Genomic DNA, 18,616 nt, shown 5'->3' with positions numbered 1-18,616 from the left:
CTTGAGACACTTAGACTAAGCCTAAAATACCAAGATCTCTCCATAAGGATGGTTTTTATACCGTACTTCCACAATCTGCTGGCAGTACAAAAAAATAAGCTGCAGATCTCCTTAGGCTGAGTCATGGTGCTTTGGGGCAGGGACCATGCATATCATGGGAATATTTCACAGTTTCTGCTCTGTTTTCAGTGTATGACACCAAAACACCCACCTGATGACATCCTTTCAAGAGCAAAGGCAGCAATTGGCAGAATTCCGCTTCTTAGGGGAAGTGAGAAATTGCTGAGCTGACACCAAGTCCTGCAGTGTCCCTGTCACCTGCAGAGCCACCGCATCCTCGCCACGGTAGCGGGCATTGTGACAAAGGTTCAATGTCAGCTGGGTGTGGCAGCCAGGTGCCCCCTAGGGGATGGGGAGCCTGTCAGCCCCGGGCCTGTCACTGCCTGCTGGCCCTGCTGCCACCAGCCAGGCATCTGAAAACTTGTCAAACCATGCCCAGACTTGGGGCCAGTTTGGCCCAAAGTCTCCAAGAGCCAAGTCGGGAAGAAAGATATGGGACAGAGGGAGAAAGCGAAGGGAGCAGGAGAAAGGGAAGGAAGAATAAAAAGTAGTGTTGGGCTGCAGGAGTGAGATGGAGGAATTGCAAGAAAAGAGGCAGGAAGCAGGAGAGTGAGAGAAAAGGAAAGAACAGACATGCAGCCAGACGAGGGGTTAGTGAGAGAGGATGGGACAGAGAACAGGATGAGAAGGACATAAGGCAAGGCTGGGACAGGCAAGGACAGGCAAGGCAAGGCTAGGCTGCAGGACATGTTTTTGCTTTATAGTTTCTAGCACATTCGTCTTCAGACGAGGAGGAAAGCCATAAGACCGTATGGATTAAGCCCAAGCAAAAACCCCAGCTACTTGAGACACTTAGACTAAGCCTAAAATACCAAGATCTCTCCATAAGGATGGTTTTTATACTGTACATCCACAATCTGCTGGCAGTACAAAAAAATAAGCTGCAGATCTCCTTAGGCTGAGTCATGGTGCTTTGGGGCAGGGACCATGCATATCATGGGAATATTTCACAGTTTCTGCTCTGTTTTCAGTGTATGACACCAAAACACCCACCTGATGACATCCTTTCAAGAGCAAAGGCAGCAATTGGCAGAATTCCGCTTCTTAGGGGAAGTGAGAAATTGCTGAGCTGACATCAAGTCCTGCAGTGTCCCTGTCACCTGCAGAGCCACCGCATCCTCGCCACGGTAGCGGGCATTGTGACAAAGGTTCTATGTCAGCTGGGTGTGGCAGCCAGGCGCCCCCTAGGGGATGGGGAGCCTGTCAGCCCCAGGCCTGTCACTGCCTGGTGTCCCTGCTGCTGCGAGCCAGGCCTCTGAAAACTTGTCAAACCATGCCCAGACTTGGGGCCAGTTTGGCCCAAAGTCTGCAAGAGACAAGTCGGGAAGAAAGATATGGGACAGAGGGAGAAAGCGAAGGGAGCAGGAGAAAGGGAAGGAAGAATAAAAAGTAGTGTTGGGCTGCAGGAGTGAGATGGAGGAATTGCAAGAAAAGAGGCAGGAAGCAGGAGAGTGAGAGAAAAGGAAAGAAGAGACATGCAGCCAGACGAGGGGTTAGTGAGAGAGGATGGGACAGAGAACAGGATGAGAAGGACATAAGGCAAGGCTGGGACAGGCAAGGACAGGCAAGGCAAGGCTAGGCTGCAGGACATGTTTTTGCTTTGTAGTTTCTAGCACATTCGTCTTCAGACTAGGAGGAAAGCCATAAGACCGTATGGATTAAGCCCAAGCAAAAACCCCAGCTACTTGAGACACTTAGACTAAGCCTAAAATACCAAGATCTCTCCATAAGGATGGTTTTTATACCGTACTTCCACAATCTGCTGGCAGTACAAAAAAATAAGCTGCAGATCTCCTTAGGCTGAGTCATGGTGCTTTGGGGCAGGGACCATGCATATCATGGGAATATTTCACAGTTTCTGCTCTGTTTTCAGTGTATGACACCAAAACACCCACCTGATGACATCCTTTCAAGAGCAAAGGCAGCAATTGGCAGAATTCCGCTTCTTAGGGGAAGTGAGAAATTGCTGAGCTGACACCAAGTCCTGCAGTGTCCCTGTCACCTGCAGAGCCACCGCATCCTCGCCACGGTAGCGGGCATTGTGACAAAGGTTCAATGTCAGCTGGGTGTGGCAGCCAGGTGCCCCCTAGGGGATGGGGAGCCTGTCAGCCCCGGGCCTGTCACTGCCTGCTGGCCCTGCTGCCACCAGCCAGGCATCTGAAAACTTGTCAAACCATGCCCAGACTTGGGGCCAGTTTGGCCCAAAGTCTCCAAGAGCCAAGTCGGGAAGAAAGATATGGGACAGAGGGAGAAAGCGAAGGGAGCAGGAGAAAGGGAAGGAAGAATAAAAAGTAGTGTTGGGCTGCAGGAGTGAGATGGAGGAATTGCAAGAAAAGAGGCAGGAAGCAGGAGAGTGAGAGAAAAGGAAAGAACAGACATGCAGCCAGACGAGGGATTAGTGAGAGAGGATGGGACAGAGAACAGGATGAGAAGGACATAAGGCAAGGCTGGGACAGGCAAGGACAGGCAAGGCAAGGCTAGGCTGCAGGACATGTTTTTGCTTTATAGTTTCTAGCACATTCGTCTTCAGACTAGGAGGAAAGCCATAAGACCGTATGGATTAAGCCCAAGCAAAAACCCCAGCTACTTGAGACACTTAGACTAAGCCTAAAATACCAAGATCTCTCCATAAGGATGGTTTTTATACCGTACTTCCACAATCTGCTGGCAGTACAAAAAAATAAGCTGCAGATCTCCTTAGGCTGAGTCATGGTGCTTTGGGGCAGGGACCATGCATATCATGGGAATATTTCACAGTTTCTGCTCTGTTTTCAGTGTATGACACCAAAACACCCACCTGATGACATCCTTTCAAGAGCAAAGGCAGCAATTGGCAGAATTCCGCTTCTTAGGGGAAGTGAGAAATTGCTGAGCTGACACCAAGTCCTGCAGTGTCCCTGTCACCTGCAGAGCCACCGCATCCTCGCCACGGTAGCGGGCATTGTGACAAAGGTTCTATGTCAGCTGGGTGTGGCAGCCAGGTGCCCCCTAGGGGATGGGGAGCCTGTCAGCCCCGGGCCTGTCACTGCCTGCTGGCCCTGCTGCCACCAGCCAGGCATCTGAAAACTTGTCAAACCATGCCCAGACTTGGGGCCAGTTTGGCCCAAAGTCTCCAAGAGCCAAGTCGGGAAGAAAGATATGGGACAGAGGGAGAAAGCGAAGGGAGCAGGAGAAAGGGAAGGAAGAATAAAAAGTAGTGTTGGGCTGCAGGAGTGAGATGGAGGAATTGCAAGAAAAGAGGCAGGAAGCAGGAGAGTGAGAGAAAAGGAAAGAACAGACATGCAGCCAGACGAGGGGTTAGTGAGAGAGGATGGGACAGAGAACAGGATGAGAAGGACATAAGGCAAGGCTGGGACAGGCAAGGACAGGCAATGCAAGGCTAGGCTGCAGGACATGTTTCTGCTTGATAGTTTCTAGCACATTCGTCTTCAGACGAGGAGGAAAGCCATAAGACCGTATGGATTAGGCCCAAGCAAAAACCCCAGCTACTTGAGACACTTAGACTAAGCCTAAAATACCAAGATCTCTCCATAAGGATGGTTTTTATACTGTACTTCCACAATCTGCTGGCAGTACAAAAAAATAAGCTGCAGATCTCCTTAGGCTGAGTCATGGTGCTTTGGGGCAGGGACCATGCATATCATGGGAATATTTCACAGTTTCTGCTCTGTTTTCAGTGTATGACACCAAAACACCCACCTGATGACATCCTTTCAAGAGTAAAGGCAGCAATTGGCAGAATTCCGCTTCTTAGGGGAAGTGAGAAATTGCTGAGCTGACACCAAGTCCTGCAGTGTCCCTGTCACCTGCAGAGCCACCGCGTCCTCGCCACGGTAGCGGGCATTGTGACAAAGGTTCTATGTCAGCTGGGTGGGGCAGCCAGGCACCCCCTAGGGGATGGGGAGCCTGTCAGCCCCAGGCCTGTCACTGCCTGGTGTCCCTGCTGCTGCGAGCCAGGCCTCTGAAAACTTGTCAAACCATGCCCAGACTTGGGGCCAGTTTGGCCCAAAGTCTCCAAGAGACAAGTCGGGAAGAAAGATATGGGACAGAGGGAGAAAGCGAAGGGAGCAGGAGAAAGGGAAGGAAGAATAAAAAGTAGTGTTGGGCTGCAGGAGTGAGATGGAGGAATTGCAAGAAAAGAGGCAGGAAGCAGGAGAGTGAGAGAAAAGGAAAGAAGAGACATGCATCCAGACGAGGGGTTAGTGAGAGAGGATGGGACAGAGAACAGGATGAGAAGGACATAAGGCAAGGCTGGGACAGGCAAGGACAGGCAAGGCAAGGCTAGGCTGCAGGACATGTTTTTGCTTTATAGTTTCTAGCACATTCGTCTTCAGACTAGGAGGAAAGCCATAAGACCGTATGGATTAGGCCCAAGCAAAAACCCCAGCTACTTGAGACACTTAGACTAAGCCTAAAATACCAAGATCTCTCCATAAGGATGGTTTTTATACTGTACTTCCACAATCTGCTGGCAGTACAAAAAAATAAGCTGCAGAACTCCTTAGGCTGAGTCATGGTGCTTTGGGGCAGGGACCATGCATATCATGGGAATATTTCACAGTTTCTGCTCTGTTTTCAGTGTATGACACCAAAACACCCACCTGATGACATCCTTTCAAGAGCAAAGGCAGCAATTGGCAGAATTCCGCTTCTTAGGGGAAGTGAGAAATTGCTGAGCTGACACCAAGTCCTGCAGTGTCCCTGTCACCTGCAGAGCCACCGCATCCTCGCCACGGTAGCGGGCATTGTGACAAAGGTTCTATGTCAGCTGGGTGTGGCAGCCAGGTGCCCCCTAGGGGATGGGGAGCCTGTCAGCCCCGGGCCTGTCACTGCCTGCTGGCCTTGCTGCCACCAGCCAGGCATCTGAAAACTTGTCAAACCATGCCCAGACTTGGGGCCAGTTTGGCCCAAAGTCTCCAAGAGCCAAGTCGGGAAGAAAGATATGGGACAGAGGGAGAAAGCGAAGGGAGCAGGAGAAAGGGAAGGAAGAATAAAAAGTAGTGTTGGGCTGCAGGAGTGAGATGGAGGAATTGCAAGAAAAGAGGCAGGAAGCAGGAGAGTGAGAGAAAAGGAAAGAACAGACATGCAGCCAGACGAGGGGTTAGTGAGAGAGGATGGGACAGAGAACAGGATGAGAAGGACATAAGGCAAGGCTGGGACAGGCAAGGACAGGCAATGCAAGGCTAGGCTGCAGGACATGTTTCTGCTTGATAGTTTCTAGCACATTCGTCTTCAGACGAGGAGGAAAGCCATAAGACCGTATGGATTAGGCCCAAGCAAAAACCCCAGCTACTTGAGACACTTAGACTAAGCCTAAAATACCAAGATCTCTCCATAAGGATGGTTTTTATACTGTACTTCCACAATCTGCTGGCAGTACAAAAAAATAAGCTGCAGATCTCCTTAGGCTGAGTCATGGTGCTTTGGGGCAGGGACCATGCATATCATGGGAATATTTCACAGTTTCTGCTCTGTTTTCAGTGTATGACACCAAAACACCCACCTGATGACATCCTTTCAAGAGTAAAGGCAGCAATTGGCAGAATTCCGCTTCTTAGGGGAAGTGAGAAATTGCTGAGCTGACACCAAGTCCTGCAGTGTCCCTGTCACCTGCAGAGCCACCGCGTCCTCGCCACGGTAGCGGGCATTGTGACAAAGGTTCTATGTCAGCTGGGTGGGGCAGCCAGGCACCCCCTAGGGGATGGGGAGCCTGTCAGCCCCAGGCCTGTCACTGCCTGGTGTCCCTGCTGCTGCGAGCCAGGCCTCTGAAAACTTGTCAAACCATGCCCAGACTTGGGGCCAGTTTGGCCCAAAGTCTCCAAGAGACAAGTCGGGAAGAAAGATATGGGACAGAGGGAGAAAGCGAAGGGAGCAGGAGAAAGGGAAGGAAGAATAAAAAGTAGTGTTGGGCTGCAGGAGTGAGATGGAGGAATTGCAAGAAAAGAGGCAGGAAGCAGGAGAGTGAGAGAAAAGGAAAGAAGAGACATGCATCCAGACGAGGGGTTAGTGAGAGAGGATGGGACAGAGAACAGGATGAGAAGGACATAAGGCAAGGCTGGGACAGGCAAGGACAGGCAAGGCAAGGCTAGGCTGCAGGACATGTTTTTGCTTTATAGTTTCTAGCACATTCGTCTTCAGACTAGGAGGAAAGCCATAAGACCGTATGGATTAGGCCCAAGCAAAAACCCCAGCTACTTGAGACACTTAGACTAAGCCTAAAATACCAAGATCTCTCCATAAGGATGGTTTTTATACTGTACTTCCACAATCTGCTGGCAGTACAAAAAAATAAGCTGCAGAACTCCTTAGGCTGAGTCATGGTGCTTTGGGGCAGGGACCATGCATATCATGGGAATATTTCACAGTTTCTGCTCTGTTTTCAGTGTATGACACCAAAACACCCACCTGATGACATCCTTTCAAGAGTAAAGGCAGCAATTGGCAGAATTCCGCTTCTTAGGGGAAGTGAGAAATTGCTGAGCTGACACCAAGTCCTGCAGTGTCCCTGTCACCTGCAGAGCCACCGCATCCTCGCCACGGTAGCGGGCATTGTGACAAAGGTTCTATGTCAGCTGGGTGGGGCAGCCAGGCACCCCCTAGGGGATGGGGAGCCTGTCAGCCCCAGGCCTGTCACTGCCTGGTGTCCCTGCTGCTGCGAGCCAGGCCTCTGAAAACTTGTCAAACCATGCCCAGACTTGGGGCCAGTTTGGCCCAAAGTCTCCAAGAGACAAGTCGGGAAGAAAGATATGGGACAGAGGGAGAAAGCGAAGGGAGCAGGAGAAAGGGAAGGAAGAATAAAAAGTAGTGTTGGGCTGCAGGAGTGAGATGGAGGAATTGCAAGAAAAGAGGCAGGAAGCAGGAGAGTGAGAGAAAAGGAAAGAAGAGACATGCAGCCAGACGAGGGGTTAGTGAGAGAGGATGGGACAGAGAACAGGATGAGAAGGACATAAGGCAAGGCTGGGACAGGCAAGGACAGGCAAGGCAAGGCTAGGCTGCAGGACATGTTTTTGCTTTATAGTTTCTAGCACATTCGTCTTCAGACTAGGAGGAAAGCCATAAGACCGTATGGATTAAGCCCAAGCAAAAACCCCAGCTACTTGAGACACTTAGACTAAGCCTAAAATACCAAGATCTCTCCATAAGGATGGTTTTTATACCGTACTTCCACAATCTGCTGGCAGTACAAAAAACTAAGCTGCAGATCTCCTTATGCTGAGTCATGGTGCTTTGGGGCAGGGACCATGCATATCATGGGAATATTTCACAGTTTCTGCTCTGTTTTCAGTGTATGACACCAAAACACCCACCTGATGACATCCTTTCAAGAGCAAAGGCAGCAATTGGCAGAATTCCGCTTCTTAGGGGAAGTGAGAAATTGCTGAGCTGACACCAAGTCCTGCAGTGTCCCTGTCACCTGCAGAGCCACCGCATCCTCGCCACGGTAGCGGGCATTGTGACAAAGGTTCTATGTCAGCTGGGTGTTGCAGCCAGGCGCCCCCTAGAGGATGGGGAGCCTGTCAGCCCCGGGCCTGTCACTGCCTGGTGTCCCTGCTGCCGCGAGCCAGGCCTCTGAAAACTTGTCAAACCATGCCCAGACTTGGGGCCAGTTTGGCCCAAAGTCTCCAAGAGACAAGTCGGGAAGAAAGATATGGGACAGAGGGAGAAAGCGAAGGGAGCAGGAGAAAGGGAAGGAAGAATAAAAAGTAGTGTTGGGCTGCAGGAGTGAGATGGAGGAATTGCAAGAAAAGAGGCAGGAAGCAGGAGAGTGAGAGAAAAGGAAAGAACAGACATGCAGCCAGACGAGGGGTTAGTGAGAGAGGATGGGACAGAGAACAGGATGAGAAGGACATAAGGCAAGGCTGGGACAGGCAAGGACAGGCAAGGCAAGGCTAGGCTGCAGGACATGTTTTTGCTTTATAGTTTCTAGCACATTCGTCTTCAGACTAGGAGGAAAGCCATAAGACCGTATGGATTAAGCCCAAGCAAAAACCCCAGCTACTTGAGACACTTAGACTAAGCCTAAAATACCAAGATCTCTCCATAAGGATGGTTTTTATACCGTACTTCCACAATCTGCTGGCAGTACAAAAAACTAAGCTGCAGATCTCCTTATGCTGAGTCATGGTGCTTTGGGGCAGGGACCATGCATATCATGGGAATATTTCACAGTTTCTGCTCTGTTTTCAGTGTATGACACCAAAACACCCACCTGATGACATCCTTTCAAGAGCAAAGGCAGCAATTGGCAGAATTCCGCTTCTTAGGGGAAGTGAGAAATTGCTGAGCTGACACCAAGTCCTGCAGTGTCCCTGTCACCTGCAGAGCCACCGCATCCTCTCCACGGTAGCGGGCATTGTGACAAAGGTTCAATGTCAGCTGGGTGTGGCAGCCAGGCGCCCCCTAGGGGATGGGGAGCCTGTCAGCCCCGGGCCTGTCACTGCCTGGTGTCCCTGCTGCTGCGAGCCAGGCCTCTGAAAACTTGGCAAACCATGCCCAGACTTGGGGCCAGTTTGGCCCAAAGTCTCCAAGAGACAAGTCGGGAAGAAAGATATGGGACAGAGGGAGAAAGCGAAGGGAGCAGGAGAAAGGGAAGGAAGAATAAAAAGTAGTGTTGGGCTGCAGGAGTGAGATGGAGGAATTGCAAGAAAAGAGGCAGGAAGCAGGAGAGTGAGAGAAAAGGAAAGAACAGACATGCAGCCAGACGAGGGGTTAGTGAGAGAGGATGGGACAGAGAACAGGATGAGAAGGACATAAGGCAAGGCTGGGACAGGCAAGGACAGGCAAGGCAAGGCTAGGCTGCAGGACATGTTTTTGCTTTATAGTTTCTAGCACATTCGTCTTCAGACGAGGAGGAAAGCCATAAGACCGTATGGATTAGGCCCAAGCAAAAACCCCAGCTACTTGAGACACTTAGACTAAGCCTAAAATGCCAAGATCTCTCCATAAGGATGGTTTTTATACTGTACTTCCACAATCTGCTGGCAGTACAAAAATATAAGCTGGAGATCTCCTTAGGCTGAGTCATGGTGCTTTGGGGCAGGGACCATGCATATCATGGGAATATTTCACAGTTTCTGCTCTGTTTTCAGTGTATGACACCAAAACACACACCTGATGACATCCTTTCAAGAGCAAAGGCAGCAATTGGCAGAATTCCGCTTCTTAGGGGAAGTGAGAAATTGCTGAGCTGACACCAAGTCCTGCAGTGTCCCTGTCACCTGCAGAGCCACCGCATCCTCGCCACGGTAGCGGGCATTGTGACAAAGGTTCAATGTCATCTGGGTGTGGCAGCCAGGCGCCCCCTAGGGGATGGGGAGCCTGTCAGCCCCGGGCCTGTCACTGCCTGGTGTCCCTGCTGCTGCGAGCCAGGCCTGTGAAAACTTGTCAAACCATGCCCAGACTTGGGGCCAGTTTGGCCCAAAGTCTCCAAGAGACAAGTCGGGAAGAAAGATATGGGACAGAGGGAGAAAGCGAAGGGAGCAGGAGAAAGGGAAGGAAGAATAAAAAGTAGTGTTGGGCTGCAGGAGTGAGATGGAGGAATTGCAAGAAAAGAGGCAGGAAGCAGGAGAGTGAGAGAAAAGGAAAGAACAGACATGCAGCCAGACGAGGGGTTGGTGAGAGAGGATGGGACAGAGAACAGGATGAGAAGGACATAAGGCAAGGCTGGGACAGGCAAGGACAGGCAAGGCAAGGCTAGGCTGCAGGACATGTTTTTGCTTTATAGCTTCTAGCACATTCGTCTTCAGACTAGGAGGAAAGCCATAAGACCGTATGGATTAAGCCCAAGCAAAAACCCCAGCTACTTGAGACACTTAGACTAAGCCTAAAATACCAAGATCTCTCCATAAGGATGGTTTTTATACCGTACTTCCACAATCTGCTGGCAGTACAAAAAAATAAGCTGCAGATCTCCTTAGGCTGAGTCATGGTGCTTTGGGGCAGGGACCATGCATATCATGGGAATATTTCACAGTTTCTGCTCTGTTTTCAGTGTATGACACCAAAACACCCACCTGATGACATCCTTTCAAGGACAAAGGCAGCAATTGGCAGAATTCCGCTTCTTAGGGGAAGTGAGAAATTGCTGAGCTGACACCAAGTCCTGCAGTGTCCCTGTCACCTGCAGAGCCACCGCATCCTCGCCACGGTAGCGGGCATTGTGACAAAGGTTCAATGTCAGCTGGGTGTGGCAGCCAGGCGCCCCCTAGGGGATGGGGAGCCTGTCAGCCCCGGGCCTGTCACTGCCTGCTGGCCCTGCTGCTGCGAACCAGGCCTCTGAAAACTTGTCAAACCATGCCCAGACTTGGGGCCAGTTTGGCCCAAAGTCTCCAAGAGACAAGTCGGGAAGAAAGATATGGGACAGAGGGAGAAAGCGAAGGGAGCAGGAGAAAGGGAAGGAAGAATAAAAAGTAGTGTTGGGCTGCAGGAGTGAGATGGAGGAATTGCAAGAAAAGAGGCAGGAAGCAGGAGAGTGAGAGAAAAGGAAAGAACAGACATGCAGCCAGACGAGGGGTTAGTGAGAGAGGATGGGACAGAGAACAGGATGAGAAGGACATAAGGCAAGGCTGGGACAGGCAAGGACAGGCAAGGCAAGGCTAGGCTGCAGGACATGTTTTTGCTTTATAGTTTCTAGCACATTCGTCTTCAGACTAGGAGGAAAGCCATAAGACCGTATGGATTAGGCCCAAGCAAAAACCCCAGCTACTTGAGACACTTAGACTAAGCCTAAAATACCAAGATCTCTCCATAAGGATGGTTTTTATACTGTACTTCCACAATCTGCTGGCAGTACAAAAATATAAGCTGCAGATCTCCTTAGGCTGAGTCATGGAGCTTTGGGGCAGGGACCATGCATATCATGGGAATATTTCACAGTTTCTGCTCTGTTTTCAGTGTATGACACCAAAACACCCACCTGATGACATCCTTTCAAGAGCAAAGGCAGCAATTTGCACAATTCCGCTTCTTAGGGGAAGTGAGAAATTGCTGAGCTGACACCAAGTCCTGCAGTGTCCCTGTCACCTGCAGAGCCACCGCATCCTCGCCACGGTAGCGGGCATTGTGACAAAGGTTCTATGTCAGCTGGGTGTGGCAGCCAGGCGCCCCCTAGGGGATGGGGAGCCTGTCAGCCCCGGGCCTGTCACTGCCTGCTGGCCCTGCTGCCACCAGCCAGGCATCTGAAAACTTGTCAAACCATGCCCAGACTTGGGGCCAGTTTGGCCCAAAGTCTCCAAGAGCCAAGTCGGGAAGAAAGATATGGGACAGAGGGAGAAAGCGAAGGGAGCAGGAGAAAGGGAAGGAAGAATAAAAAGTAGTGTTGGGCTGCAGGAGTGAGATGGAGGAATTGCAAGAAAAGAGGCAGGAAGCAGGAGAGTGAGAGAAAAGGAAAGAACAGACATGCAGCCAGACGAGGGGTTAGTGAGAGAGGATGGGACAGAGAACAGGATGAGAAGGACATAAGGCAAGGCTGGGACAGGCAAGGACAGGCAAGGCAAGGCTAGGCTGCAGGACATGTTTTTGCTTTATAGTTTCTAGCACATTCGTCTTCAGACGAGGAGGAAAGCCATAAGACCATATGGATTAGGCCCAAGCAAAAACCCCAGCTACTTGAGACACTTAGACTAAGCCTAAAATTCCAAGATCTCTCCATAAGGATGGTTTTTATACTGTACTTCCACAATCTGCTGGCAGTACAAAAATATAAGCTGCAGATCTCCTTAGGCTGAGTCATGGTGCTTTGGGGCAGGGACCATGCATATCATGGGAATATTTCACAGTTTCTGCTCTGTTTTCAGTGTATGACACCAAAACACCCACCTGATGACATCCTTTCAAGAGCAAAGGCAGCAATTGGCAGAATTCCGCTTCTTAGGGGAAGTGAGAAATTGCTGAGCTGACACCAAGTCCTGCAGTGTCCCTGTCACCTGCAGAGCCACCGCATCCTCGCCACGGTAGCGGGCATTGTGACAAAGGTTCTATGTCAGCTGGGTGTGGCAGCCAGGTGCCCCCTAGGGGATGGGGAGCCTGTCAGCCCCGGGCCTGTCACTGCCTGGTGTCCCTGCTGCCACCTGCCAGGCATCTGAAAACTTGTCAAACCATGCCCAGACTTGGGGCCAGTTTGGCCCAAAGGCTCCAAGAGACAAGTCGGGAAGAAAGATATGGGACAGAGGGAGAAAGCGAAGGGAGCAGGAGAAAGGGAAGGAAGAATAAAAAGTAGTGTTGGGCTGCAGGAGTGAGATGGAGGAATTGCAAGAAAAGAGGCAGGAAGCAGGAGAGTGAGAGAAAAGGAAAGAAGAGACATGCAGCCAGACGAGGGGTTAGTGAGAGAGGATGGGACAGAGAACAGGATGAGAAGGACATAAGGCAAGGCTGGGACAGGCAAGGACAGGCAAGGCAAGGCTAGGCTGCAGGACATGTTTTTGCTTTATAGTTTCTTGCAGAGAAAAGTCCCATCAGAGTTCCAGACCCGAGCGGACGGAGGAAGAAATGCGGCCGACCCAATATGAGTGATAAAGCATACTTCAACTTTATTGCCCGTGATAGCGTGCATTTATACCAAATACCATAATTATGCATACTTGTCTCTATCTAATAGGCTAAGCACATTTACTTACTCCACCTACTTGGGTTTAGCTAGCTATGCGCATCCCACATTCTTCTGACTCTTATCTCTTCAAAAATATCCTAACCCTGCCTTAGTTAGTACTTTTCCGTTCCCCCCTTTCCCACGGCCTAATAGACAAGCTAACTAAGGCCTACTTATGTCAACTAAAATGGGCTCTGCTCGTACAGTTGCTTGGTGGACTCATGTCTGTGCTCCTTGAGCCAATCCCCAACATCTCCCCCTTTTTCTTTTATTAATGAGCAGAGCCTGCCCAAGTGTCTGCTCTAAAATGTTCTTAATACATGATATAGCACAACTCAAGCATATTAATGCAACTACTACTATGATTAAGATAGCCAGAGCACTCTGCAAAAGCCCTTTTACCCATCCTCCTAGTCCAAACCAGTTCATGAGGCCCTCTAAGCCAAAGAGGCCCACATCCTCTCTGATCTTCTGTGAATGGTGCGTAAGTTGTTTAATCTCCTCGTGGATGGATCTCGACTTATTCTGTAAATCCATAAAAGTGTTTTTCTCGTCTTGCTCTTTTGTGATCTATTATCATAGATATATTGGACGTTAAGAGAGTTAATAGTCCCAAAATACACAGTCCTCCAACAGCGTTAGAAGGAATTCCTGGTCAGGCTCTATCTTCACAGATCAAGAATACACCATACAGGAGGTTTTAGGGTCGCTGTCAATGACATCCCTTGCATTCTTCTGTGAAGCATTACACCGTCGAGTTTCATTTCTGTAGTCACCAAGGGTAGCATTAACATTTTGTAGTTTTGTCCATTCATGTTCTTGTATACTGTTCTGACACTTTTCACAAACCGGCCGGATACAAGTGTCCATGGGCATAGATGCCATCAATTCCAGTTCCTGTGGTTCGATGTCTGCTTCCAGGTGGCAATTAATCCAAAGTGCCGTGTTAGTATTATTACAGTTCGTTGCAATGCCTCTGCATCAACCACTATTTGAAACAGTCGTGTGATGCTGCTGTAGTCATCAAGGAAGACACCAACCAAGCATGTGTGGAACGTTTTTTCCAGAGACATCGTAGTTAGGCATATAGATGGTCAGTCATGTTGGCTAAAGTAATCCACATGTTAGTCTTTGTCTGTGCAGGCATCCAAAACACAGCAGCTGCAACAATCATTGTCAGGAAGATAACACAGGTTTCACGTTTCGTGCTGGCAACCATTGCAGCTCTTGATCTGTAAAAACATAAGCATAACCTCTCCCCCAGGTTATCAATTGGTGTGGCCTTTTCCATTGAACGTTAACTAGTGATTTGACCATAACTAATGCAGGTTCTTTCTGATTTAGCATGGTTTTGGGTCATAGTTACAAAGTGTTTCATCACAGGGCAAATTTAGGCTGTACTACTTAGATACAAGTGATTCATCACATACAATCCTTTTGACAATTCCCCTTTTTGTTTAAAAAACAAAACAAAACAAAACAAACAAAACAAAACAAAAACACAGTTCAGAATCAGATACGTGTGTTGGATCTTGACTACGTACTCAAAATCACAAATCAAATTCAGAGGTTCCTTAAATTTCGCAAATGGTACATATATGACAAAAGGATCATGGCCTTAAATTCATTCCCTGCATTTTCTTGATCAGAGTGACAATTGGTATATTAGTCTGTTAGCATTCTCATCATACTGTCCCACAATAGCCACAGGTTGTTTCATAGACAAATCTGTAAGTCCAATCAAATGCAGTCATCCTGTAAAGTTGTCATAAATTCATCCCTCAAAGTTTCTAACTCCATTTTGGCTGTCATATTTATTGGATATTGTTTTCCCTTACCGGATTGAAGTCCTGTTTCAGATTTCTCAGTGTAGTATTTGCTTTATCAAAAACATTGGCTGCTAAGTTCCTTGAAGATTTCTCACTTGCACAAGCAGATCTGCACCATCCAAGCAGCTTCTTGTAGGCTATGCAACTAAACAGAATTCTCAGAAAACGTTATTTGAGCTTACAATTTACTTAACAAATCCTGACCCAAGAGAGGTATAGGACTTTTAGGCAAATACAAGAATTCACGTATTAAAACTTTGTTCCATATCTGGCATTCCGTTTGTCTCAAAAAACGGCCTTTCTTTCGTTGTCTCCCATGTCCTCAAAAACTAAAATGGTGAATTTACTAAGAAGTCTCGTACAATTAATTACCATAGGATAAGTCTATCAACAAATTTTTGGTTTAATTGTCCAGTTTCATTAGAACTACGGGTCTGCTCAGGATGCCTTTAAACTTCACCCTCGGACTGCTCCATTCAGTATTACATCGCTGCAGTGGGGGGAGAGAGAACCCCCCTTTCCCTGCTTTAAAAGCGGGCAGCCAGGTTTTTCCAGTTGTTTTTTCTTTCTGTGCAGTGTAGATATAACCAAGGTCACGCAGCTGGCATACTGGCTGGTACGAAGTAGGAGGCTCTGGGAAACTTCTCAGTTACAATGAGCTGCACATAGGCCTGGGATATTTTGCTCTTTTGTTTTCCCATTTCATTCCAGCCATAATACACTTTATATGCAATTTCAAGTAGCTCAGCAATAGTCACATTCCTTAGCTCCATTTACCTTTTACAATTTAGAGTATAAACCAGTATAATAAACATAAATCCATTATTCTATTGTCCTAGATCCAAATCAGTTCACATTCCAGCAACCTTTAAATACAACTTCATAACTTCATACAATACCCCAAGTTCACATCTATCATAGTATTTTAACAATTTAAATGCTTTTCTAACAATATAAGCGATTACTTTAATGTGTAAGGATGCATCCTAAGGGGGAGCAAGGTGGAATTTTAGCAGTGGAACCAGTTCCCATTGTAATTATCTCCCCAAACAAGATTCTTTTGGTACCAAATATGAATATACAAACTAAAATACTGAGCTCAGATACGAAAACCATATACCAAGTTCAAATAAGCAGATGGATCACACTTACACCAATTTAAGACAATATTTCAATTTTTTGCATTGCACCTTGAACCGCTTACTGCTCAGCCAGGTGGAGACACCTCTGGGTCTCCCTGACAAAATGGGTCAGTGCGCGCTGGAGCCCCATTTGGCATCCGCCCCCCCCGCAGCAAGCTGGACTGGGCAAGGCCTTTTTTTTTTTTATAGTGTCTCATCTGGTGCGCTACAACTGTTATTCTAAAACCATGATTCTTCACTTGATGTGCATACAAAAAGGCCAAATTTAGTGCACCGAGATGAGAGACAGCCTGTCACAGAGTTGCGCAAGTCTGGATATTGGAATAAAGCTAGTACGCTAGAAAAAAAAAATATAACAGCTACTACACATAAAATCTTAACATCACGTTCACGCAGTAAGGAGCTAAATTACTCATGATCTTTTATACTATCACAAAACGCACCTTTTGAGTCAACCGATTCTCATGATTTAACAGTCTGTGAACTTACTCTACCATATAACAAAGACCTACCAAAATTGCAACATGCTTAAACAGATACCCACAAAGAAAACAGGCTAATAAGGAAAACATTGTGCAGACTTCGGCAAGTTTACTGTGACCTGTGTGTTATCAGTTAACTCTCTCTCAGCTGTCTGAAATGATTTAATGATCTCTTGTAGGGATTTATTTTGTCTTACTCTTCTCACCCTAAAAACAATATTAATTGCAATAAGGTGTTATACTTCAAGATTCTATTCCCCGGACACTTTTCCCAATCATTTAACTTATACAGCAGCCACCATTAATTACAATATTTTACAAGATCTTCTTTCCTCATATTTCCAAGTGCTTCCCTATGTTTTGAAACACCTCCCAATACCGATTTTTTATGAACACGACTGAAAACAGTAATTTCTGACCCCACGGAAAAGCACAGGGCTGCTTGCAGCGTGAGTGGGAAAAGTGGAGAGAAAGTTTAACGGTGCACTTATACCAGAAAGAAACAATTCTAACAACAACCAGTAAAACAATTAACTCACATTCCTGACAAGCTGCTTGACTTTCAGAGAGGCAATAAACAGCAGCACATAATATGCACTGTAAAACTCACAAATAACATGTTGATAGCAAACTTTAGCATTCTCTACTGCCAATTCCAAAACCAGTGCTTCCTTAGCTTCTAAGTTTTATACCCTGAGTCCCCAGAAGCACCCCCTTTTCCCGTCACGATTATCATGACCACATTGCCGACTGTCAGATTCACTTGCTGTTAATTGATCTAATCTGTCACACAGTTCTGTTGTCCAGCTCTATTTTCAGTGACTTCTTCTGTTCTCTCGTGGAAGTTAGAGGGTTAAAATGCAGGAAAAGCAGATTGGTAAAATTGGTAAAAGAACTGATAGTACATGTGTTTACGACTTTAGCATTCTCAGCTTTCACAGGTTCTTTGAGTAAGTTGTCTGACACCAATCCTCTGGACTTGCTGTTCTCACCAGGGTTAGATGATGGTACAGGAGGCTAACCGTTTGGCATTGTTCCTCCCCCCGCCCCAGACTGCTGAACCATCGGGGGTGCCGAAAGCACAGCAGGGGATTGCATAGGGAGGGTATCGCAGACACAAACCGGGTGAATTTCACCGCAACTTTCAGGATACTTATCAGGCTGCAACGCTGCAAAAATTCCGGCAGCAGCAGACCGTTCAAGCTTCCATGTAGTTACTAATGATTTAGCTTCTGTATGTCCATTGCTGACTTTATCCCATAATTTCTGCTCTATACTGTCCCAAAGTTCAAGTTTTGAGTCACTAATGCTCGTAACAGTCTTTTCAGGTTTTAATTGCTTCACTGTAGTATTTATCAGTTTCCAGATGGTTACAAGGCCGAGAATATATCTTTCGCGGTGACTAATTGCCTTCCACAACACAGTTCCCATCTTTTTCCAAGTCTCTATTTGAAAAACTCCTGACAGGTCAGCAGGATACCTATTGCCTCTGCACCAAGTTAATAGTCTTTTAAGGTTCTTCGCTGATAACGCAGATATGCCCGTTTCCATCGGCGGAGCGGAAGGCTCCATTTTGCCGAGTTTCTGTGAAGCTACCGCGGCTAAATTCTTTTCCACTTTATGACGCTTAATATTATTAATTATTTCCTTCCACGGTTTCTTCAGTTTCTTAGCTGTTTTATCCTCGTCTATGACCATATCCCACAACACGTCCCCTAATTTCCTCCACTCTCCTTCATCAAACAATAAATCAGGATCCTGAAAACACCCCTTAGTTTTCCCCGTTGCTACTAGACCAGCTAGCTGTTTAACGCAACTATAATTAACCCCTCGCTTTTCTAAAAAGCTTTGTAATAAATCTAGGGCTACGTCTAAATCCATTTCTCTGTTATTCACCATTTTAATCCGTTTCTCCGTTATTTATCACTTTTAATCCGTTTCTCCGTTATTTATCACTTTTAATCCGTTTCTCTATTATCTATCACTTTTAATCCGTTTCTCTGTTATCTATCACTTTTAATCCGTTTCTCTATTATCTATCACTTTTAATCCGTTTCTCTGTTATCTATTTCTCCGTTATTCATCATTTTTAATCTATTTCTCCGTTATTCATCATTATTAATCTATTTCTCCGTTATTCATCATTATAGTACGGTACCTCTTGCTAAATTAAGAGACCTCTTGCAGCCCTTGTTTCCTGTAGCCCAGCACTGGCGAACTTCAGTCGGTTCAGGCTTCGGAGTCGACACACCGCAGCACAGTGTTCGGTCGCTCTTGCCCGCCGGTCGCTGCTTTCCCGGCGCCTTTTGCTTCTATCCGCCGCTTCGGATCGCCGGTTCGGGCGCCAATTGCCGAGAAAAGTCCCATCAGAGTTCCAGACCCGAGCGGACGGAGGAAGAAATGCGGCCGACCCAATATGAGTGATAAAGCATACTTCAACTTTATTGCCCGAGATAG

Source organism: Columba livia, unplaced genomic scaffold (assembly GCF_036013475.1).
Source record: "Columba livia isolate bColLiv1 breed racing homer unplaced genomic scaffold, bColLiv1.pat.W.v2 Scaffold_102, whole genome shotgun sequence".
Taxonomy (NCBI): domain Eukaryota; kingdom Metazoa; phylum Chordata; class Aves; order Columbiformes; family Columbidae; genus Columba; species Columba livia.
Note: the sequence above shows the minus strand (reverse complement) of the source record.